This window comes from Amblyomma mixtum, chromosome 6 (assembly GCF_055824585.1).
Source record: "Amblyomma mixtum isolate Tamu chromosome 6, ASM5582458v1, whole genome shotgun sequence".
Taxonomy (NCBI): domain Eukaryota; kingdom Metazoa; phylum Arthropoda; class Arachnida; order Ixodida; family Ixodidae; genus Amblyomma; species Amblyomma mixtum.
The window spans coordinates 127,079,902-127,103,977 of record NC_143017.1 but is presented as its reverse complement, the minus strand read 5'-3'; the positions used below and the strand labels follow the sequence as shown (position 1 = coordinate 127,103,977).

The 24,076-nt window shown below is 48.5% G+C and overlaps 1 protein-coding gene across 4 annotated transcripts in view; it reads left to right on the top strand.

Annotated features, from left to right (window-relative positions):
• LOC149340314 (uncharacterized) overlaps nucleotides 1-24,076 on the top strand; it is a 628,908-nt gene that overhangs the window by 32,037 nt on the left and 572,795 nt on the right. For all 4 annotated transcript variants that reach the window (XM_089549073.1, XM_089549065.1, XM_089549064.1 and 1 more), the window contains exon 2: nucleotides 21,133-21,427. The gene's annotated coding sequence lies outside the window, so the exon portion shown is untranslated. The remainder of the gene's footprint in view (nucleotides 1-21,132; nucleotides 21,428-24,076) is intronic.

Here is a 24,076-nt window from a genome sequence, read left to right as displayed (position 1 = left end):
AAGGCATCGAGGCTTACGCATTTCAGATGCTTGTTCAGATGCCTGGAACCCCACCACGTACCGTTGCCGACATATTAGCGCTCTGCCGGAGCTACGATGAGCTCCGCAAGGGGGGCATTTTGTTCCCTCACCCTAGGTGCCCCGATGCCAGCGCCGCCGTCCGGCGCAGCGCTGGCATCGAGGCACCCTACCTCACCCTCGACCACTGCAGCCAGACTCGGCTTTCCAGCCTCGCTGTATCGGCCTTCAGCTGCCCGCTGCTGGACCAGAGTAGACTTGAAGCGCTGGTGGCGCGATTACCGTCGCTGCTGATAGTTTATTTATTTATTTATTTATTTATTTATTTATTTATTTATTTATTTATTTATTTATTTATGCATTAACGTTAGAATGATCTGTGCAAATGGAAATGGCGGCCGCCGTCTGTCACATAGCCCGTAGCAGGGGGCCCACCAGCCACAGTAGGTCACCTGCCCACCGGGCTATGAACGAACTTAGCACTTCGGATAAAACGAACCTTAGTATGTGCACCTCGGATATAACGATCTTTCGTGCGTAAACCTCAGATATATCGAGCCTTAGTATGCCACCTCGGATATAACAGGCTTTAGTGTGTTAACCTCGTATGTACCGAACCTAGCAATGCCATCTCGAAAGCGTGTCGAAAACTGTTGTTTCTTAAAATAAAAAAAGAAAAAAAAAACAGGGTATGTAAGAAACAGTTTGAAGCTAATTGCGTACGAGACAGTTATTCGGCCAGTTTCGGAGTATGCCTCCTTCCTCCGTTTGGAGCCCTCACCAAGTGTACTTACGAGACGAACTAGAAAAATAAAAAAAAATTCAGAGAACTGCATTCTGTTTGTCCGCGTTACCGTAGAACCGATTCTCTATCAGACATGCTGAAAGGTTGCGATCTGGAACTGTTAGAAACACGTCGAGAAAAACAATGACTGAAGTTTGTTTTTTTCCCCCTATAACTAGGAATCCAATAAAAATCAACAAAGAAGCATACATTCATCCTCCTCTGAATTAAATGCAATGCGCGCTTGAACCACAGTGCCACAATACAGCCTTATAAAAAGACGCCTAAATAGTTTCCAGAACTCCTTCTTCACTTGTAATATTTAGTGGAATGGCTTTCCGGACTGCGCTGTAGCAGCGAAAAATGTCAAAGAGTTTGAACTTTGTTTGTTATTATCCTACAGGGAACGAGAGAACTAAGTATTGATCATGATTCTGTTATTTCTCGTATCTCCATTAGTGCTTTCACATGCTTATTTTTGTTATTCGTTGCCTTTTGTGATTAGGCTTTAACCGTGCTTTGTGATGATCATTGGTGCCTGAAATTCTTTATTATTTTTTTAGCCATTCCTCTCGTGTAGAGGCTTTCAAGTGAGGGCTACGGTATTCTTAAATAATTAAATAAAAAAATTGCCCGCTAAGCAAATGTGCCTCACCGGATTCGCATAACAGGGCCAACCGTCGTGCTGCACTGTAGAATTTGCATTTGCTGCAAGCATAAAAGGAATCTAGTTGCAAGAAGGAATCAAAAGACCTCCTTCGTCTCTCGCATATATGCGTTGTGCCGGCCTTAGTTCTTGCCTACTCACTTCGCAGCGGACGTTACGTACGGCCTACTTTCTCGTAGACGCGGTAGGTGGCGCGCCCACACTCACTAACGAATGTTGTTTTCCTTCACTCGCAGTTTTAGACGCGCTCTGGTTTGCTTACATTCAGAAGGGCCCACAATGCACTCTCACTCTCATCCACTTAAACTCTTTCCCATAACGGCTTACATAGTGATACGGCAGGGGCTCACACAGGGGCTCACTCACACTCACATGGTGTCAAATGAGGCCAAATGAGCAGTGCTCTCAGGAGTGAGCCTGCCGACCTGTGAACCTCTCGTACGTCTCGTTATTTTTCCATCTCGCTGCTCTCTCTCTCCTCATGGTCACCGATAAAAACTGGTTCTTCCTCTTTTTTCCTTTCCTTCATTTTTTTTTTTTTGAGAGGAGAGGAATGGTGCGCATGAATGCGCGTACGAGTTGCATGATCCGCCGATAGAGGCGTGTGGAGGCGAAAACTTAATGTACGCTGCAGCTTTAGTTTTAATTGGCCAGCCATTTTGCAGTCACCCGGAGTAGGGCAAGCAAGAGGAAACGCTATAGGCATCCACCGTTGCACGTCGTTTTGCAAGCAAAACGCAAAAGATTCTATCGGAACATACCCCTCCTCCTAATGCTTCATTCGACTTTTTTTTTTTTCTTCTTCTATATCTCTCTCTCTCTCTCTCTCTTTCTTTCCTCGTTTTCAATCTTTCTCGTCCCTGTTGCCGGCCAGCACCGAGGCTGCATGCGGCGCATACGTGCCTGCCGTTGCGATTGGCAAATCCGCCGTCCGGCTTCGCTTGGAAAAGTGGTGCATGGTAGTGAGGGAGAGAGGGGGGGGGGGGGGGGGGGGGGGGGGGGAGCGGCGGGGCGTGAGGGGATTTAAATGCGCGCCTAATTGAGCGCGCGGGCCCCAAGGTCGCTGCCGGACGAGGCGTCAAGGGCGCTCGCTCGCGGGCCTTCGCCGCTGCCACTGCGGAAGCCGCCGGCCGCTCGCGCGCGCGCGCGCGCGCGTGGAGAGTTCGCCCCGACGCGTGACGAAGTGTGCGCGCTCTCGCGTTCACGCGAAACAGCAGGATAGCCAGTACACTTTAAACAGAAAGGAGTAAAAAGGGAGTGACCTGTCCTGTAGTGCACTCCCTTGAAAGGGAGCGCGATAGGGCGTTTCTTACTCACTTCTTACTCCCATATAGCGTTTTCGTGTTTTGAGTGTATATATAGTGCACCCTGCGCTCTCGGGAACACACCGCAAGCGCGTGGAAGAAAGACGCGTTTCATGAAGTCGGTTTAGGGAGGCTTGGGGAAGGAAAAGTCGTTCAATTTCAGCAGCCGCGCCGACGAAAAAGGCGCCAAGGTGATCAAAGACGCGAACCTAAATGTGCCGCTTTGTCAAGGCTCCTAGGCCGCTATATTGGCGGATATTATGACGCTAAATAGCAAATGCAGCCTTTCCTCCAGCCTTTCCTAAGCACACAGGTGCCTTAGGCGAAACGCCTAAGGCACCTCTGTGCTTTGAGATCTAGGTGCCGTCGTACACTCGTTTGCCGCCTAGTCGAATAGCAGTAGTTATGCAATGCGATCATTTCTCTCCGCTTCTTCATTTCGTACGAACATTGCAAATAAAAAAAAAAGTCTTACTAACGAGCGGACCTGCGCTCTTGTTTAATCAGTGCCCCTCTCTATTGTCCCCTCGTGAATTGTGAAGGTATGTTTGTGTGACATCGCTGAAAATTTTCCCCACTTTTCCAAGAAACACTGGGAGCAACGCCGAGGCAAGCAGGAATTTGAAAATCAAAACAATGACGACGCTTTGACAGCGCCGAAAACACACACACAGCTGAAGAACGACGTTCATCAGCTGTATGTGTGTTTCTGGCGCTACTGTTTTCCTTTCTCAAGTACAATGAACCATCTAGCCCAAATAGAAGTTCTTCTAAAGCCTTGACAACAATTCTGACAACGGCCGACAGGGTGCAGATCTTTTGCCCGAAACAAGCATTCACTGTTGCGCAGCTATCCTAACAGTAATATTGCTAGGCTAGTTGGTGGAGAATTTTGTGGCTTGTATTAAATTCTGCGCTCTTTTTACCTTTTGTGAGCCATCCTAACCGCAGCTGCAAATGGGAATCTTTAAGATATCTGCCCTGGCGATGAGCGCCGATGACGTAATCGTGCCGAAAAACAGGCGACTGCAGTAGATTTACGGTTGCGCGCCTTCAGAGACACGTGCTGCCTGGAAGGCACGGGGGAAGCCCATGCTAAGGCCTCCTCGGCGGCACGTGCTACGCCGTACACTGCGTCGCATCACGGCCGGTCTTTGACCTCTGCGGGCGCGTGTTTGGTCGCCGTTCTGTCAACAACGGTGTGCGTCTCGTGCTCGTTCGAACGCGGGCTTGCGTAATCGGTGCCTCCTGGGGGTGGGGAAAACCCCCATCGTGGCTCGGATGTAGGGAGGGATCCGTGCGGTGGCATTTGCGAAACGGCTGCCTGCGCCGCCGCCCATCGCAGATGCATGAGGTGGCGGAAAACGGGGTTCGTGTGCATAGGCGTATACCGCTAGGCTTGCGATGGGAAGTTGGGCGAACGCCGAGTGCGTGAGTTGTTCCTGGCTTCCGATCAGAGGTATGCATGCGGGCCTCATCCCTCTAGCGGCGGCTGTTTGACGCCCTTGACGTTGATTTCGCTAGTTTTATGTCGTCGTCTCTCGGAGGAGCTTCTTGCGGTGGCATTGGAAACCCGCCAGAATCCAGGTTTTTTTTCTCATTTATTTCGTTGTCGCGCCTAATTTTTGGCCGGAAGCGAAGAAGCCTTAATCTCGGGTGTGTCTTCGAGCACTTCTCGCAGTCGCTTCTTTCCGTTGCAACTTCGACTGGCAGATAATTCGACTGAGATGAACCTAAGAGAGAAGCGATATATAAGCAGTGTTCGCCTGCGTACACATTCGTGTGCGGGGTAATTCCATCGTAGGTACGCCATTTCGAACAACTGATTGCGAGTTAGCTCTGATTCTAGGATTTAGAGAGCTTTAGGCTTAGCGAGCACGAGGAGTTTTTTCGCCAAAAAGTGCGTCGGAATGCGGGAAAGGTTCAGATTTGATGTTTTTTGTCCGAAAGAAGAAGGGGTTACGAAGTATTTACGTTCCGTTAGCACGCAGCCTTTTTATTTTGTGGTGATTCCTATTCCCATATAATAGAAAGCAAATTAAATCTGCGAGACTTATCAACGTGCGCGTTTCCTTTCGGCCGAAATGGCGGTGTTCTTGGCAAACACATTCCAAAAAGGGTCGAAGGCACTCCTTTTTTTGTTACCGTTTGATTGGGTTTCTACTCGCGAATTATGTGCTGCTGAACAGTTACTTAGGTACATAAAAAGAAAACAAATTATATGTTATGTGTTGGTGCTCTTTCAGTGTTTCCATTTTCAGCCGTAATGGCTCCGCAACCAATGAACGCAGGCGTGGCATGATGCGTAGGGAAAGCCCCTACTAAAGAAAGTCACTGGTGCTCGCGTCCGCAGAGATGGGGCCTGCCATCTCCTTGAGACCCTCAAGTTCTGGGTTTCCCTATTCGGAGACGCCAATAGAACTTTTTCCATGCGGGCTTGAACACGCACTCACTCGCTAGTAGGTTACGGCTGAGTCGAGAGTGCCTTATAGGGCAGTCTTCATGTACACCGTGCTCACCACCCTCCATGCAATCAGCGTTGTTGTCCTTCCGCGGCATCCTAACATAGCCAGCCTTTGTTGTTTTTTTTTTTTTTAAGGCGAAAGCCTTTAATGCCTCATACTGTCGTCAGCAGACGCGTCGGCAGGAGTGTCGACAGACGCGTCGGCAGATTCGTCTGCCTTTCGGCGTCACTGCTTAAAAGGCTCAAGGTTCCAGCATGAATAAAGGCGCATCTAGTGAATGCATGGGCTTCATAAATAAAATAAAAGGAGTAGTAAAGTCAAGAAAAGGGAAATAAAAAAATATAAATAAGAAAATAAACAAAAATAAAAACAAAATAAAAATAAAAACAATAAAATTAAGAAAAGAAGCAAAAAATAAATTAGAAACAAAATATGAAAAATAAAAAAGTAAATAAAAACAAACAGTGGCCAGGAAACGCTTTCGCCTTGCAGCACTTTAGAGAGCCAAAGTGCCCCCTGAATTTTTGTTTTTTTGTTCTATGACGTGGCGCTCAACAACCGGGACAGTGGGGTTTCGTTCCGCTTGTTTCGCTCCTTCCCGCGTTTGCAAGGCGTGTGCGGGTCTGTCGTCAACTTTGGCCATAGCTAGCTGCGAACTGTCTCTGCATTTGTACCGAGCAAGGAGGAGACATAAAAATTCACAGGGACACCTAATTTTCTTGTGTCGGCAATGCGACAACATTAGAAGCTGTTAATCCCTTTACCGGAAGTTACGCAACTTACGCTCTGGTGTCGTCACTTCCCTCTAGCCACTGCGCTGATTTTATGACTTACGACACATTTATTTTCTCTCGTGAGGCTTTTTAAAGGGAATTATGTGAGTTGCGAGGGGCCCACTACGCCGCAGTGCGTGCCAAGTCCGTGTCAAGTGCGCCGCCTGTGTTAAGGCGGAAAGCCTTAAATGCCTCATCGTTGTCGACATAGGGTTGTCGACAGAAGGTTGTCAGCAGAGGTGTCACGCTTTTCGGTTGGTCTAAATGATTATGACGTCACAGTGCGCGGATTCGAAGTAATGAGGTCACCAACGGATGCCTAACGCCCCCTTTTGGAGCAGACGACAACTAATAAAATAGTTGTCGTCCGCTCCAACAGGTGGCGTAAGGCGTCCGTGGGTGACCACATTACATACCTCATTACTGCGAACAGAGCCATGGTTACAACCGAACTCATCGAAGCAGAGAGAGAGTCGTGCTAAAGAAGCAGTCAAATTCGGCAGCCAAAGTGTGTAGTTTTAATGTGTAGTCAAAGTATGTAGTCAGACTCGCACATCTGTGGAATGGAACCGCCTTCCCCCCGATATTGCAGCGATTGCAGACAACAAAAACTTTCACGACGCAATAGCTAACATTGTTTATTCACAAGGAAGTTGATCATGTGTTATATCTGTTTCCACTGTGTTGTGTACATTGATTTTATGTTATTTACGCTTTGTGAATGTTGTTTGTTTTATTCCCGGAGAAAATTTTTGTTTTGCACTACCTGTTTTCACTGTATTGTATTCATTGTTCTTTATCCTAATTAACCCACTCCCCTCTGTAATGCCTTTGGCCCTGAGGGTACAATAAGTAAGTAAATAAATAAATAAATAAAGCACTAGTACAGCACAAACAGTCTCGCAGTGAATGCCAAACTGTGCGCACTGCAGCACTTTAGAGAGCCAAAGTGCTCCCTGAATTTTTTGCGCGTGGTCTACTGCTGGAGGCATCGAGCAGCGGGGGGCGATGCTCGAAGGGGAAGCGCGATTGCTCCAGCGACCGTGTTGCGCGCGAGGAAGGAAAGGGGGCTTCGCCCTCGTGTGCGCGTGCATGCGTAATGGCGGCCGCCAGTGCGCCCCGCCGCCGGCGGCCCCTCGCCGCGGGGCCCCCGGCCGACGACACGCGGAGACACTCGCCAGCCGGGTCCCTGCTTTGCGCCCAGACAGGCCGCCGCTGCCGTCGTCGCCCGTGCTCGTCCGCCCCCGCGCCTCCTCCCCCCGGTATGTGCTCCACTGTGCAAGCCGGGTACGCCGTCCGGCTCCGTCCACCACGTTCGAGAAGGACGTGCCGTTAGCTTCGCTGACCACGCGCGCTCTCCCCGTGCACGGTACGACTTTCAAACCTAAACCGCCCGGGAGAGCGAGCTCGCGGAAGCACTTGCATGCGTGGTGTGAAAACTGCTTGCCTTGTATCGAGCGTGGCTGGAAATAATGAAGACATGTTGTGTGTCACTTCTGATTCGTGAGAGCTTAATGCGCGTAGGTAAGCCTTAGTAGCCGCACTGGAACATTTTTGGGACGGCTGTGTGTGTAGTGCATACGCACTGCACGGGCGTGGCGTTTACGTGTGCGTCGTGGATTCGTACGCATTATATGAATGCCAAGTACAACAGAAATGAATGCATGCCTCGCTTATAACTCGACTGGCTTGAGCTGCGGCTACTGCCGTTATGTTCGCCATTACGATAAGGATGGGTTCGGCTGTCTGTGTGCGCCGTACTGCAGAGAGGATGAGAAAGTGAAGAGAGAAGTAGAGAAGTTAATTTGGCGGTGACCGGCTGGCTACCGCACACATGGAAGGGGGATAAAAGGAGCGAAGGAGGAGAGAGAGAGAAGTGGGGTAGGATGTTGTCAAACAGATGAAGGGAAAAGAAATGAATGAAAGAAGCACATTCCATTGCATACTTTTTTTTCTCGCTGGTTGTAAGTCCTGCATATGTATATATATATATATATATATATATATATATATATATATATATATATATATATATATATATATATATATATATATATATATATGTAATAACGTGAGTCTGTTGGCCTTGTCAATTAGGGGTGGGAGCGTCGTCAAGCTACTGAGTTTGTGGCTTTTTGCTCCTACCCTAGCATTTCTTTTCTGTTGTTCAGGACAAAAAATGCTGAATAAAGTTGATTGATTGATTGATTCCAACCAGTGGACCGGTTAACTAAATTATAATAGTTAGCTGTTTAACTTTTACAGGTTTGCCTGTTTGCGATTAGAGATATGTAGCTGACCGTTAGTAATAGCCATATCAGTTATTAGAATTTGGCAAACGCAATTACTGTCTGCACTATGACTCAGCTAACTTTGGCGATTTCTCTCGCAATTCGAAGGTCGCGCGCTCGCGGTGCGCGGAAAACGACGCCTACCGGTGAACGGAGCGCGCGCCACGTGACCTTCTCGTCCCCGCCTCAAGGTAGATATACCATGGTAGCGAAGGCTCCATAGACGCCCATTGGTCCAAACAATGGCGGCTCATGGGAGCACCCCAGCGCCACTATTTTGGGGGGCAACCTACGTATGAGTGACGTTGAATGACGTCACGCATACGTATCTTTTGGCGCGAATTATAAAGTGGCCTTTTTATAGAACCCGCATTTTCGAGCCGGTATCACCTCAAGGTTGCCTTTCAGTGCGCGCCAACCTTTGCCAGTCAAATGTGCTCGAGTTCCTGCTAGTTATGGCCTTGTTAATGTGCAATTGGGAACCCAATGAAAGTGACTTGCAAAGAAGGTAGCATAGAAAGGCTGCAACACTTTCAAACGCTGGCTAAGCATGCATGATTCGTAGTGGAAACCGTGGTGAAAATACTGGTGCTAGTACTGTTGAGTATATCAAGGTGTGATGCACAAAGCACAGGCTCAAGTGCACAGTTTGCAATACAGTGTACAGCAATGGTTTTCATATTCATGGTTTATTCCAGGAACCAAAGGAATACAGTGATAAAGCACACCAACAAAAAATGCACGTCACAGGCAGCTCAAGCAGTAGTTTTTTTAAGCTGGCTATTTATCTCAATGGTCACAGTGCGGATAGGAAAAAGCCCTGAAGTTCCACGAACGTTGCCAGGTAGGAAATTGAAAAGTATAGAAAACAATGCTACCACAGCTTCCATTGAGGCAAACATGACATGACATAAGTAGGCGTATCAACACATTCACCATGCAGCACACAGTGATTACTCTTCACATTTCATTTCTTCAATTGAAAGAATATAGCAGCTATGTATACAACTGCATGACAATATTAAAAACAAGTTTTAGCATCAACAAATCTGCTCAACGCTAGAGCATTACACCATACATAGGGCCTACGCACAACCTCGAGACCTCCTTCTTGTCGCTAAGCGAAGAAATTTGAAGCAATTCTCATCAAACTAAAATATACATGAAGTGCAATTTAAAGAGAAGTGCAAAGACATTCAATACAGCCACTCCTTCCTCGAGTAGGCACAGCATCGAGACGCAGCCATCCTGGCCGCAGATACAGAAACAGGTCGAAGTGCTTGGAAGAAACCCTCAGGTCTCGCAGCTGGCACGGCGTCTTCTCCAGGCTGAGGTTGCCGCAGAACTGCACCCACGTTTTGCACCTGGATATGATGCAGCGTCCACGTTATACAACTGCACCCAAATGAATACCATATACTCTAAACGTCAATACGCCAAGATTCCTTTCACTTAAATGCAGTACTTTATAACTATGCCAGAAAATGCTCGCGCCAAGCCTCCGCGCCTCAGAGTGCGGTTACGCTCGCCTGATACTACGCGGCTAGCTGCTTTTCTATGCTCAAAGAGTGACGAGAGCGATGCAGCGAAATGAGTTTAAAACTACATTGACGGTCATGTATACGTAGAACGGCAATAACTACTGCTGGCCGAATTCAGTTAAGGCACAGTCAATGCGGCGCACATACACATGGTTGAGTTTCGATACTGTCAGTTGCGAGGGGATCCTCAAATTGGCTTCACAGTGCTGCAGAACCCATTAATGTCATGCTCAGAGCTGTTAGGCAGCGCAGTTGACCATGCGGCAAGTAGAGGGCACGTGGTTGCTCATGAGAGCCCGGTATCAATTTCACGTTGGTGAGAGTTGGCTGCACGAAACTAGCTATAAATAAGACAAATGATCTGTATCTTTTGCACATCTTATGACTGCAAGTGCGTGCCCTGCAATTTACTAAAATATCCCGATAACATGAAGCCAAGTGCGTATGAAACAGTTACAGCTACAATAGGCGCGGAAAGCGCGACAAAAGCATATCTAGAGCAGACGACAACGGCAAGAGCTCACCTGCGAAAGTCCAGAGGGAAGCGGTGTAGTCTTGATAAGACACCCACGGTACAACCCACGCTGTCAGAATGTGCCACGGAGCAAGGCTTCTTCACATGCCGCAACCTCATCTTGAAATGCAGAGCTAAGCGCTCGAAACGATGAGCGCGAAGCCTCGGGAAAAGGTTTCGCACTGGCCGTACACCGAAGGAAACGCTGCAGCGGTGCAGCGGGGTGCAGATCTTGCCAAACGGCGACGGAGAAGCGACGAGAAAGGACGACAAAAACGTCTTAAAGGGGCCATTTTGAGACCGGCGAGCTTAATTTGCACGCTTTCCAAGGCGCGCCATAGCAGTCAGCTAGAGATAAGAAATCGCTTCGTAAGCTGCGGCCGGGTACCGTAACAAGACCTGCAAAGTCGCGCTGCAAATGCACCGCACACTCATCAACCGAGGGCGCAACAAGAGCGTTGCAAAAAATTACAAAATTCAGCGTAATGTTTTGCAGAAATAGTTTACCTATTTTATAAACGTGACAATAAAATATTCATTTCTTTTTGTTGTTTTGTAGCATTTTTATTTGTGTTTTTGAGTTTCATTATATAAGTGTTTCGGCCGCCCAAAGTGGCTGCGCTGCAGTAGCGCTAAACCGTTTTTGGGCCCAGCCTTCGCCACCATTCTACATCCACCTTGCCCGCCTCGGCAGGAGCAGTGAGCAGTGGCGAGCAGCGCAGTGCGGGCGGGGAGTGCGAAGGGCACGTTGCAGGCCTGGGGTCGACGCGACTTGACGGACGTCGCTGTGCGCACACAGCAGGCGCGCGAATTTCGAATTGCGCGAGAAAAGGCTAAAATTTGTTCAGCCACAGTGCCGAGGGTAATCGCGTTTTCCAGATTCTGAAAACAGATATGGCTATTACTAATGGTCAGTTACAAATCTCTATTGTAGCCAGGTGTCCAGATTACTACTTAACATGATTCACCTCTTTTCTTACGTCCGCCAGCATTGGTATTACTCCGCCGAAAAAGGCACCTTTTTAACCGAGAAAGCCTATATATCTTTAAAAATTCGTGGCGGGCTTCCGCTGTACACCTGGTATAATGTCGATGCGGAGCGCAATAAGAGAGCGTCCTCTCGCTTTTGGATTCTGGTAGCAGACAAACACGGACTTGGAAAATAATAAAAGGAAGAAAATCTCAGTTTCCCGTTGCAAGGGCGATGCTCCTGTCTTTCGTTACGGCGCATAATCATGCATGACATAAGCAGGGCACGAACGCGAAGCACACGTTCCAAAAGCACGGATTGTGTCGGTTGCGTGTTTCCCTTTTCTCTCCCACCTTTCCTTCGCCGCGCTGCTGAGGGTTCCACCCAGCACAGTTACTGCTCGTTTCTTTCCTTCCTTCATTAAGCTGGCGGTGAGGCCGAACGCAAATGGCGCCCGTGTGCTGTGCGATGTCAGCGCGCGTTAAGGATCCCAGGTGGTCGAAATTATTCCGGAGACCTTCACTACGGCACTTATTTCTCTCTTTCTTCTTTCACTCTCACCACCTTCCCTTCCCTCGCGGCGCTGTTGACGTGTCCACCAAGAAGTGAGAGAGTTACTGCCGCATTTCCTGACCTCAGAAACCACTAATTGCCTATTGTCGGGAACACGTTGCTATAGAAATACTTCCAGCGCCGTCACCGTGATCGGGAGTTATATGTTGTGTCGTCATGCGTTGTGTAAATGCTTTCGGCTAGACTGTCCCGACGTCATCTAGAGCGTGTCCGCGAACTCGTCCGTCGCGCGAATCCCTCCAAGCGGCCCCACATGCTTGCACAACGTTGCTGTCGGCCCCGATGGCAAAAGAGGCAGAATGTAAGAAGTGCAGATTGCGGTCTTGTCGTCCTCGTCGTCGCTCTCGTCTGAGAGGCCGCCGACCTGTGGCGCCTTGTTGTGTTTTGAATAGCAGCCGCGTCTTTTCACGGAACGAAAGAAAAACAGGGGAGAGGAGAGTGAAGGCTGCTGGCGGGAGAGAAATCGCGGCGAAGAAGCTTGCGCAAACGGAGGTGTATAGCGGGGCTCGATGCGGCAGCGAAGAAGATACCTTGCATACCACCGGATGCGTTCACACTGGGAAGCCTGAGTTACTGCCTATGCGTCCCTGGCTCGGCTCGCATCGATAATGCCGCGCGCTGTGTTGCCGCGAGCGTCGGCCGCGCTCAAGGCTGCGCACGTGACTGAAGCGCAGCTTTCGCCGGTCTCCGCTTCGATGGGCGTCGTCTTGCGCGGTGCTCGCTATCGACGGAGACGGGGGGACTTCGAACCACCGCGGCGCCTGATTGCGCGCACTTTTTGCTGCTCGACGAACTGAGCACAGCCGTGTGGGGCGCTCGTGCCTTGCGAGGAACTACTACTACTACTACTACTACTACTACTACTACTATTACTACTACTAGTAGTAGTAGTAGTAGTAGTAGTAGTAGTAGTAGTAGTAGTAGTAGTAGTAGTAGTAGTAGTTTATTAAGGCGAAAGCCTTTATTGCTTTATCGCTGTCGACAGAAGGTTGTCAGCAGAGGTGTTACGCTTTTCTAGTCAGACCAGAAAAAAAATATTTGTTCACGATGGGATTCGAACCACCGTCCTTCTGTTTCGCAGCCGAGCGTGCTAATGGCTGCGCTACTTCCTGCCAACGTGTACGTAGTACTCCTTTTCTAGGGCGCTGGAGTGTTCGCAGAAAGGCGTCGAATCAGACGGATGCCTCCCAAACGCCCTCCTGCAGTGTCTCCAGCATTTAAGACTCTCAAAAAATTGTGTACTTTATTAACATCTTAACCACACATCAATGACACAAGCAGCAACACTTTGCTTAAGGCTTTCGCCTCACCGCACTTTAGGTCAACAAAGTGTCCCCCTGAATTTTTAAACTGATAATTAAAGGAAGGAAAAGCTTTTTGCTAGCCCCGGCATCTGACATCCCTACTGGAAGCGCCTGAACTGGAGCAGCAGAAATAAAGGGACAGCAGGCAGACTGGAGAAATGAAATGAAAGAGGTTAGGGGACATCCAGAAAGGATAGGGGGGAGAGGGCGTGGAACTGAGCGGACCGGCTTTTGCGCTAATTAGTGGCTATTTGCAGAGTGGAGAGTTGCGAGCAGAATTAAAGGAAACAGGCAATTCGCACTTACGAACCATTTTTATTATCACTTTTGACCCGCCGCGGTGCCTGAGTGGCTGTGGCGTTCGGCTGCTGATCGCGAGGTCGTGGGTTCGATTCCGGTCGCGGCGGCTGCATCGAAATACAGAAACGCCTGTGTACTGTGCGACGTGAGCGCACGTTGAAGGATCCCGGGTGAAGAGATACAGCGCAGGAGAGACAGGACACAGAGGCACGTCCGTGTCTCTTACTCTTCGCTGTATGTGTCACACTAGCTAGCCCAAAGTGTTACCTTAGTGACCAAGTGGTCCAAGTGGTCCAAATTTCCAAGTGGATTAATTAAAGTCCAAGTGGATTAATTTGGACCAAGTGGTCCAAATTAATCCGGAGCCCTCCGCTGCGGCGCCCCTCGCAGCCCACGTGTCGGTCATGAATGATTAATCCCACAATTTACAATTTCACTTCTGCATCGCGCTTCAAAGGGACACGCGAGCAATTCGAAGTTGGCCCAAAAATAATAGATCGCCATTTTCTTATGACAAATAGTGTAATTTCGCAGAAAAGGCAGCTGTTTCTACGCTAGAAAAGTGAGGAAAATAGAAGGCCGCTGTTTGCGCCGTTGCTCGTTCCTACTAATGCTTAAAACTGGGGGGCGAGAGCAGCCTCTCTCTCAGCGGCCGCACTCAATATTTATACACGCTGCTGGGTGGGATCAGTGGCTTCTTTTCAAAGTGCTGGGGTTGCGTAACTGGAGTGTTTTCTTATTATCATGTGATATGGCAACACAGTGGCGAAGGAGTAACATCGATTTCCCGCCAAATCTGCAATTCCTTTGTTCTCGATATTAGTGAGCGTTTAACGGGAGAAAAAGGAAATGGGTAACGCGTGACGGTTCTGTTGCACGCATGTGTCTGTGTGTTGGGCACGTTGCGGGGTTCCTCCATCTCGAGCTGAATGCGTTGAGTTCAGCTGTATTACTCGGGTGTGGTTTGTACCGCTCTCAGCCGTGTGAACGCCATCAGCTGCCGTTACGGGCCATTCTCGGCGAAGAAAAAGGCGTCGAAGCGGCCTTACGCCGAGTGCAGTTTTGACATGAAACTGCACGAACCTCCGTGGTCCTAACCACGGGCCCGAACACGATGGCTCGTGTTCTTGAGAGAGAGAGAGATTGAGAGGGGCGACTAACAGCAAATGTCCGACGCGCATCGGATCCATCCGAGTGTGACGCGCAGTTTGGCTGGGACGGAGGTGGCGGCCGCTTGCTTGTTCTTTCCGGTCACGAACCGTGCTGCGTTTCATTCGCGGGTCCCCGCGCCGGCGCGTTTTTCCTCGAGGAGTCTAATCCCTTGATAAATGAGGAAATGGGCCCCCGAGATTCACACAATAAGCGGCTACCCGGCGGCGGCGCTGCCTGATCAGAGAAGGGGGGGAGAGAATAAAAGAGGCGCCTAATGTTTTCGGTTAAAATTCATGTTTTCTCGCGTGCCCGACAAGCATTACGCGTTATCCCGAGCGAGTAGCAGCGGCGGTGCTGCCTATTCGGCCGCGCTGCCTCCCTCCCCCATTTCTTAGAGCCTCGTCCTCCTTCTCGTTTTCCTCCTCGTCCGGGTGAGTAATCAGCGCCCTCTGTCGCGCGTTCACGTGTGCCCGGTGGCGCTTAATTGCTGTTTGGATGACTTCGCGCCGTCCGAGCACGCCGAATGCAACCGTGCTGCAGCCGCGTAGTTTTTCCTTTTATTTACATGGATGTGATTAGCTGTCGGGACCCTTAATAAGCCGGGACGCCTCTCCGTCGTTCCCCTGTTTCGTTTCTTTCTTCTTGAAGGCAGCAAGGCAGCGTGGCTTTTTTTTTAGTATTATTTATACTCTCTCTCTCTGTTTTCGACGGGGTAAGGCAGCGTAGCACAGCGTCGTCATAAACGCGCGTGGAATTTCATCGCTGACAACTACATAGACGAAATATGATGCGATCTCTTCGTTTCTCGTATTTTCCTTTTGTTTTCTTTCTTTCTTTCGGTTTCGAATGCTGTAGCGCCTGCTTTATGAGGAGCGTCGCAGAGCTGCGACACCTCGCGGCGAGTCGCGACAGTGAGTAGTCGCGTGGAAACCTTCCCGGCTCGAATTCCGCATCGCCGGCGAACTTAATTGCTGGCGGCGCCTGACAGCATGGCGCGTGCTTTGACTGCGCTACACTTTGGTGTACCGCTCGTACAAGACGAAAATCGCGCGGGTACGCTTTCGCCCAGCCGTTAACGCCATTTCGGGACGCAGGAACGCATCTCTACTGCTAGCTCAAATGGCTGTCCGTGATCTCGAGCCCGTGATATAGACACGGGACGGGACGTGTATGCTCACTCAAACTTTAGCGAGTTTTTTTTTTTACGCTGTGCAGTTTCATAATGAGGGAGTAATTACTCACTGGCGTCCACCCAAGCGCAGCCGTAATGCTACAGAGGAAAGGTATACAACTTCTACCGAAACTTCGTACTTGAAGAAAAATTGGTCGTTGCCCTGGGTTAGAACCCGAAGCCGGACCACCGCTCCGCAGAAACAGTCTCTCTACCAACTGAGCTAGCAGGGGCGGCAAGCTTACATGGTAGGGCGAGAACGAATTGATCAATAACTCGAAGTGGGAACAGTGTTGGTCAAATGTTTCAGGGGTAGACAACGGCGTCATGGCGTTCCACGCCTCGAGCTTGTTATTCTGCTAAATTGCTTGTGTGCAAAGTGCAGTAGTGTGCCGATGATTGGCACAACGGGGCGTGTAGCTGGGGACAGCGTTGAAATCTTGTGGCGCTTGATGCAAATGGGAAGTGGCCGAGTGTGGGCCAGTACACCACCATTGCCTTGCAAACACGTACACGAGTTGCGCAATGCTTCCTTCTGGGAAAGGTTGTTTGAGCGGGCCCTAAAGGAGGTTTCTCTGCAGCGGTCATTGGGCCTCTCTGTTTCAAATTGAACCTCCGCATTTGGGGTCCGTTATGTGAAGGAAGAAGGCAACCTCACAGGACTAGTCTGAGGGCAGAACTGCTTTGGCGCACGGCGCACCATTTTGCGAACGCCGAGCATGCACAGAGGGAAGGGAGCGCCTCTCGCGGCTTCCACGAGCAGTGCTTTATAGTCTGCCCAAAGCAGAATTCGAAGCAAAGGGCTTGACGCTCTCATTGCGGTAGAAGATCAACGAAGCAGTCTGAATATGCGTGTAAAATCATGTAAAACTTTCCAGTTTTACGTTATTGTGACATTTTTTTTCGATTTTTGTTTGTTATAGAATGATATAAGGGTTGATGGATTTTACGCGAAAGCGTAAAGTCCCTGTGGCGCAGAAAAGCCGGTGTCGGCGTTGCCGTCCGCGTGGCCGAAAAGTTAGGCCTAGTCGATTACAAGAGGCTCCCATAGATGGCGCCAGCCACACCAGCGGCGCGTCGGAAGCCCGTGACCCTCGGACCCTCGGGTTGCGAGTCCGACACGATGCTGCTAAGCCACGCATACATGTTCGTGCGGCTTCCTTGGTTAGAGATAAGTCGTGTGGTCTTTCACATAATGATTGTGATTATGAAAGAGGAAGCAGTATACCTGTCCGCGTGTTAAAGAGGAACCGCTGTCGCGTCATACTGTTAAATGTGTCCCCCAGTATTTTTTTTTTTTTTTCATGCAGAAGCAACCGCGTGGAAGGCGTGGTGTTGTGTCAGGCTCCGGATTAATTTCGCACATACGTGGTTCTTTAAAATGCTCTGAAGCCTCTGCACGGGGCTGTTTTTGCTCCTGGCTTCAGTCGAAATGCTGGCGTATACGTGTATAAATACGGTACATAGCGGAAGCTAGTTTCACTTTCGTAGACCGAACCTCCAGATTTAGCTTTCTCGGTTGTTGAACTGTGCTTGCGAAGCCTTTGTTAAATCAAAGAGTTCGTTTTTATTATTCATTGGCTAACGACTACATTCTGCGCTTTTTGTCGCGCTTTAAAGCATTTTTCTTTTTATTACTATTGATTCCCAAATTGCTGTGTACTGGCGTTCCTAAACTTCGCAAGGAACGTGTTTCTTGTCTCGCAGTCTCAGTATGTCGATTTTGTCTTTTCTGCATATTCAACGTGTGTGCATTTCTTGCTTTTTCTCACCCCTTGACTGGTTTCGCTCGTCTCATTTGCTCTCCAGTTTCCTGTTTTATTTATTCTGTCTGTCATTTGTCCAGAAGCTTCAACGCTAACTTTCCGGGGCATCATTAATTATCTGGAAGCTCACCTCCTTATATTTCATCGTCGTCACTGCGAGGAACGTGATCGTAACCACAATTACAGGTTATTGTTTATGGCTTGTCATCGTAAAGCGCAGCGGCTGGTCGAGCCCGTTTGCCTTGATTGCAAGGCGGTGTTTTGTTGATGCAGGCGTGCTGCTTTAGTAGACTTCTGTCTATAGACGATGAATAGACAAAAATCAATATATATAGGAAATCAATAGAGTCAATAAGAAGGCCATAGACAATTTTTATAAGGGTAGTGTGGGATCTCCGTCCATCGGACAATAGCTTTAAATGAGCACTGAAGACAACTGAGTCTAAATTTCGTTCTTATTATAGTAAATGTTTAGTCTACCCTTGGCTCTTTCTTGCTGTGCTGGGGTTTTTGAGGTAGTAAAATACACATTTATTGTTGACAAAATTGGGTCTATAATTTTCCTGCCACTGATTTAAACTCGTGATGTCAATACCGAAAAGGACTCCGTTTGCAAATGGATGGCGGTGTTGTCTAGCTTTTGAGATGCGCGCGCTGTAAGCATGTTTCGACGCACCGCACTGTGCTTCCGAAAAGGGCCGGTGGATGCTGAAAATGTATTATATTTATCGACCTTTTTCAGGTCTTGAAAGCTCCATTTTCGAGGAGAGTACTCTATCTTTTTTTATTATAACGCTGTAATAGGAACAGGAAATTGGGCTAGTTGGTGAGGGTTCATACTTGGCAGCGCGAAAAAAAAAGAGAACAAGACCAAAGCGAACGAGGAGAGACAACACAAGCGCGGACTATCAACTGAATTTTTTACTACAGAAAGGAAGCGGTGCGCAAAACCAGATACCAAAGAAAAGAAAGAAAAGGAAACACTACCCTCACTTCCAGCCTGATGACGTCATCATCATCATCATCATCACACCAGTGATAGGAAGCCATAATCAACTCAAACCAGCATGGCCTAAAAACAGACAACCACCGAAGAAAACAAAAGGTAATGCATCAAACCCCCCCCCCCCCCCCCCCCCCCCCCCCCCCCCCGTACTGTGCACTCGTATCGATCGAAGAAGATACGTAAAAACGCCATCTCCTTATCAACCGAAGGTGATGCGACACACGCGTCCGCTTTTTAGATCAGGTAAGCTTCCACCAGCTCACGACGTGTCAAATCACTGTGAGTAAACAAGATACTTGTTTTCTTCATCAAGGGAAAACAATCTTTGCAACTTTGGAAGCACTTCGCCTTCAGCGTAGATGTTGAGGATTTATTTTACAGTTTACCTCATACTCAGCTTATAAAGTGGGTAAAGGATTGCATCCTCGAGGGTAATGATGAAGTTGTGTTCATTGCGCAATGTGGTGTCTCGGTGAAAGCTTCCTAGAGCTCCTTTCCTTTTAAATGGGCTCCACATTCGTGGGATGGCGCGGAAAAGTGTACGTCTAGAAGTCTGGCGTTTCTATTGGCTTCCGAGTCGCGCCTGTCCTGAGCGATATTTTCCATAGTAAAATGGATAAGAAACTAGCGGAAGATCTTCATGACCTTACGGGAAGGGTTTTCCGGTATGTGGACGATTTTTTTTGTTTATTTTCCTATAGCAATGCTATCCGCCGGTGATTCCGGACGTGCTCAAGTGTTTCAAAGAAAGGGGCGAATGTTTGAGGTTTTCCTTTGAATCACCACAGTCAGGCTTCATCCAGTTCCTTGACCTGAGGATCAGCAGTCACGGGAGTAGAACGTGCTGGGAATACCGCCCAAGGACGAAAAAGCCGCTCCTTAACCACAATTCCGGTCATTCAAGATCGGTAAAGGCCGGCATTGCTACTGCTTGCTTGAAAGCGTCCTTTTAAAATCCTATAGCCACAAGGTGGAGGCAGGCTTCCTGGGGCAAATGCACAGGCTCAAGGAAGCTGGTTTTCCTGATCGGACCTTTTCTCAGCTCTCTAAAGGACCCTGTTTAAGACGGGAAGGTCTGAGGAGAGTTCGAGAAAACGTATGGTGGGAATATTTTACGTCCACGGTATTTCACATCGCCTGAAAAAAAAAAAGTGTGGGCGCGGTACGAAGTTAACGTTGTTTTCACCGCGAAGATTAAGCTGGGTGGTGTGTGCAGTGCTGTGCGCAATAGGCTTGAGCATGGTGGTGACAGTGCAAGCAGAAGATGCACGATAGCCCACAGAAAGAGGCTTTCAGACTGTGACACAGGTGTTGTGTATCAAGTTCCGCTTTCATGTGGCAAGAACTACGTCGGCCAGACTGGCCGATGTAATAATGAACGTCTGGCAGAACACCGTAGGTCGTTGAAAGGTGCTGTGTCCTCTAATCTTGAATTGCACTGCAGAGGTTGCAAAGATTGTTTTCCTTTCCTAGATAAAACAAGTATCTTGTTTACTCACAGTGAACAGACATCTCGTGAGCTGGTGGAAGCTTACCTGATCAAAAAAGAAGCGGACGCGTGTGTCGCATCACCTTCGGTTAGCGTGCTTGATAAGGAGATAGCGTTTTTTCGTAGCTTCTTCAGTACGAGTGCACAGTATACAGGGGGTTGGTTTGATGCATTACCTTTTGTTTTCTTTTTGTTTTCTTTAGTGCTTGTCTGTTTTTAGGCCATGTTGGTTTGAGTTGATTGTGGCTTCCTATCGCTGGTGATGATGATGATGATGATGATGTCCTCGGGCTGAATGGCACATACCCACGGCTGGTGTTGAAGGGAGGGTAGTGTTTCCTTTTCTTTCTTTTCTTTGGTATCTGGTTGTGTCCACTTATAAAGCTTCCTTTCTGTAATAAAAATTTCAATTGATAGTCTGCGCCTGTGTTGTCTCTCCTCGTTCGCATTGGTCCTCTTTTTTTTTCGCGCTGCCAAGTATGAATCGATGTAATATATCGAATCATCGATGCAGGCCAACTTTAGTTTGTCCTCAGTCTCTCTGCATTGTGCCACGCGCCGAGTCGTTAATAAGCCTTTATCTTTATTGTTTTTTTTTTTGCTAAATTTGTTGCCAAATTAGAGGCTCGAATCTATAATAGCTGTTCTGTTTCCTCGCACGTCGGATGCCACGCGGGGAACAGCTTTCGGTATAACTACAAATACCTCGGATTCAACTTCGATATGAAATTGAATTTCTAGGTCGTAACTCAGAAGGACTAGACAGCATAGCTCGCTCGAGCGACCGTGTTCTGCGGCGGGATGGGGTTACGCGGCTATCGCTGTGAGTCCAGACCTCTTCACTCAACCCGACGTCCGACACAGCGTTCGGCAGTGTAGTGCGGGACGCACGCGTTTCCAGAACTGAAGAGGTTGAGTCTCAAGACTCCCGCGCATGGTCGCCGCAGTCCAAAGGACACGGTGAAAGTCAAGCTCCGTTAGCTCGTCGATGTCCTTCCCCGTAAAGGGTTCGAGCAACGTCGTCTTTTCATCTCTGTGCTGCAGGTAGCCGGCCGCTGTGAGTTGCCCGTGCCAAGACTGCGCCTCCGGCCCCAGGAGGGGAGTGCCCCGGAAAAGGACTGTGCCAACCGGTGGGACTAACTGTCACCGCCGTACCTTGGACTGCGCCCGCCCCACGGTGCGCGTCTGGTGTCCCGTGCGTGTTTCTTCTCGTGTGTGCGTGTGTGTGTGTGCGTGCGCGTCCCTGCGCTCGCATGCGCCTCCCCGCCGTGGTTCGGTGCCTTCTACCTCTGCTGCCTCCATCTGCGGCCTCTTTCATGCAGCGCCATCTACAGCTAAGGTGAGTGGACGTATGCTGCCACTAGGAAAAGGAAATAGTTCGGGTCTTCGTCTCGATATAGGTGCCTCTGGCTTTGCGATGTCCACATTTGATGCCGGAGCTGGCTGAAGTGGGGCTCGAATTTGGCTAAGTGCTTGAGGCTTTTTAACTGCGCGTTTAAGTTACGAGAGCGTAAGGTTTTCTATTTTCTTTTCGGTGCATAAAGTTGCGAACACGAAAGGGGGGGGAGGCAGGACCATGTGATAAATCGTCTTGTGAATGAAGGTTGTAACACCTGATTGAGTTGCCGAAGCTCTTCTGTGTACATGAGTTAAAGTGCCTTATTTTTGCTTGCGTACACAATTATCTGTCTCACTAGCTCATTTCTGTACCGTTTCTTTTTCTCTTGACCTGGTCCAGGCTGTTTAACTTCACTTAAATGGGCCGACAACTGACCAAAACTTGTCGTTGAGATTACGAAGGATATAAATAACCTTGCTTCATATAATGAGAATAGTGCACTTAAATATTCTAGGAAACACGATTTATAATTTTATTTTTTTCATTGCCAATCACACGATACAAGTTGAAGTGCCTTCCTGCGGGAAGGAAACATTGCTATTATCGGTGTATTTCACCACGTGACCACATATCGGTAAATAAGTCTGTGGTGTTAATTGCATAGCTTTTTTTTTCCTTTGGGAAGCGTGCGTCATATTTAATTATTCTTTACAATCTCTCCAGTGCGCATTTTGATGAAAACCAACGCTCCCTTTGTATCGTCGATCTAGTGCTTCGAGCTTTTGTTTTTAGATGGCGCTGCAGTCTTTTGCATTGCTTGATGAAAACAGTAACCACGGTCCACTAAAATCGTCGCCGACGAGGCGTGTACTACTTTGCCGTAAGAGCTTTGGGTATAGAAACTTAAATTCACGCTGCGCTGTAAAATATTAATTAGTGCCTAGCGACTAGAACTATAATGTTTTCAGTTCATCACTTTCGCTGGCGTGCTATCGCTGTTTCATTTGCTGATCGTGGTTTCCAGCCTGGGGGTACGTAAAAACGGGCGTATCCACTGACCGCAAAATTCTCGCTGACAGCGTTTCTGACTGTTGCATAATCGAATACAACTTAATTCAGGGCCGCCGCACAGAAATCTTCCACGTGGAAAAAGTAGTGCATTGTTGAAACTTTTCTTGTTACCAAAACAAGAAGCTTATCACATGAAAAAAAAAATTATAAACTTTAGAATTTTGATACCTGGCTTGTTTTATAAAGTCAAACATCAAAAAGCTGACTTCGTTTACTATTACGATTGGCCAGCAAAGTAATACAGGACGCCGCGGACCGCGGCCCAGGGTTGCCAGCTGCCTTTTTTTTTTTTTACGTTGTATCCCACTTAGACTAAGTTTTTCGTTAAGCTGGAAAAATTGGATGCTGCAAAATTAGTTGTCGGCCCTTTTAGATAACAACCCGCTAGAATTAGGCCGGCGCACTGTGTTGGTTGTGAGGTCAAGAGACGATAGTACTAACGATAAAATCCTATGGGTAGACCCGCTGACGAGTTTCATACGACACCGCTACTTCGTTTTTCGTTTTCCCGCTGCGGTCGTTCCGGCGTTGGTTGTCAAGGTCTCCGCCGGATGGCGCCAGGGGTCTTTCGTGGACCGGCGACGAGGCTTTCGCGGGGGACGGCAATGCTCGCGGAGTAGTTCCCGAAAAAGCTCCGTTACCGGTATCGGCATATTGTGAATGTAGGCAGTGCAGAACGCAATCAAACGGCAAGAAATGGCATAGCAATATAGGAAAAGAGGGAAGACTAAACACCTTTTGGAGTCACATTTTGCTTGTGTGTATCCAACTAAGGTGACCTGGAACGCCGTATTTTATTTCGGGGCATTTAGCGAAGCCGTGTTTCGGTGGGACATGTGTGTAAGTCTGTGTGCGCTGAAATTCTTACTTTTTTGTGTGTGTTTTCGCCACTCTCTAAAAACCATGACAGTGCACAGTGACAATGCTCACAAAAGGGAAAATACTCGAGCGTGCGGCTAGCTGAAATAAAGTCGCCGCTCTGACTCATTAACATGCGTCTACCTTCTATACGAGTGCGTCTGCGTTGCTTTATCTCATTGTAAGGGCTTAGTGAGGGAGCTCATTTTATTATAACTTGTTCGTGGCACATACCTTCACGCCAGGCTTGGATTAATCGCTTACAGCGCCCATGAACAAATGGCAATGTCCTTTGTTTTTATGTTTTTACGTTCAGCTGTAATATTCGAAGTTACTCATTGCCATCCACCCATGCGCAGCTATATGGCTACAAGGCAAAGCTATGCAGCTTTCACAGAAACTTCGTAATTGAAGAATAAATTTGTCCTGGTCCCGCTCGAAGTGTCTGTGAGATCTGCATAGCGTTCCTTTTTAGCCTTATGGCTGCGCTTGGATAGGTGCTGATGAATAAGTGCATGCCCTTATAAAATCTACCCACCTTGGTGGTTTCCCCTAAAACACTGGGCTCCCTGTACGCTTCGTGTAGTCCCGGTACTGCTCCAAAAGCGCGGTTTGCCATAAGAGACAGCCGTCGCTGTTCCGCCTTCCTGCAGGGGGCGGCCACGCTGCTTCCGACCCCTCGCGATTCGTTGGGCCCTAGTTTTGCAATTGAGCTTTGTT